Below are 1061 nucleotides of genomic sequence, written 5' to 3' on the forward strand. Positions count from 1 at the left end.
GACAGCGTCATGTACCTGAAAAAAAAGCTGGCATTTTGCAGAGAACATAACAATCAGTAGCATTCCTTTCAGCCAGCATCCACTATACTATCGTATTATGCACCATATGATCTCTACCTTACATAGGGGGATAAACCCAAAGTGGGAGTGGGAAATCTTTAGAAGTGTTAAATCCAAATGCACAAATGTATGAAGGCATTCTAGCCATAACCATCATACTGTTTCATGTATGCAGTGGACCCAGGAACACATTATCAAATGCGTCCTGTTCTAAAATAGTGCAGTGTTGTATGGTTGCTATTTGGTTGCTATTTCTAGCTGGTCAAGCAATCATATAAAGACTTCCTTGTTGACTCATATATCCATGTATTTGTATGGTCTATATGGATGTGTCTGTGAGTGCATGTACATTTGTGTATACGTTATGTATATATAATTGAAAACAACACTGCTCCAGTTTAAATATTTTTATTAATAATTTTCATATTTAACCTTTATATGAAATCCATTTGAGAAACAAAAAAAAAAAAAGCTCTGAGATAGGGAATTTAATTAATGGCTACAATAGCAGTCAACTTTCAATTAAAATATATCAACTCTATATCTTCAGTACTCTTTATTTTGTTTGTAGTTTTGTATTGCAAAAGGGAATACTGAATATTTAAAAAAAAATTTTAATCATTCTATAATTACAATATGGAATCAGTTACATCATGTTACTTTGAGTTTCTGATAAACTCCTCTGAAAATTCTAATACTGAATCAAATGTATACCACCACTGACTTAAAATCTTCAGATTTATTCCAACATGGTCGCAACAATTCTATAAAGAAAGGAGGTTTACTCTGCAGAAGTAAACCTAATTCCATCATGGAATTGCTGAAAGTAGGTAAAGGTATGACTGATGATTCTAAGACCAGTGGTAGTATAGATTTTATACAATTCAATATGAATTTTCACAGGAGATATTTTAACTGATTACATACCATAGTGATACCTATAAACAAGTACTTTTGAACTTGTATGAATTCATATAAACAATATATATATATATATATAC

Source organism: Octopus bimaculoides, chromosome 3 (genome assembly GCF_001194135.2).
Source record: "Octopus bimaculoides isolate UCB-OBI-ISO-001 chromosome 3, ASM119413v2, whole genome shotgun sequence".
In the NCBI taxonomy this organism is placed as follows: domain Eukaryota; kingdom Metazoa; phylum Mollusca; class Cephalopoda; order Octopoda; family Octopodidae; genus Octopus; species Octopus bimaculoides.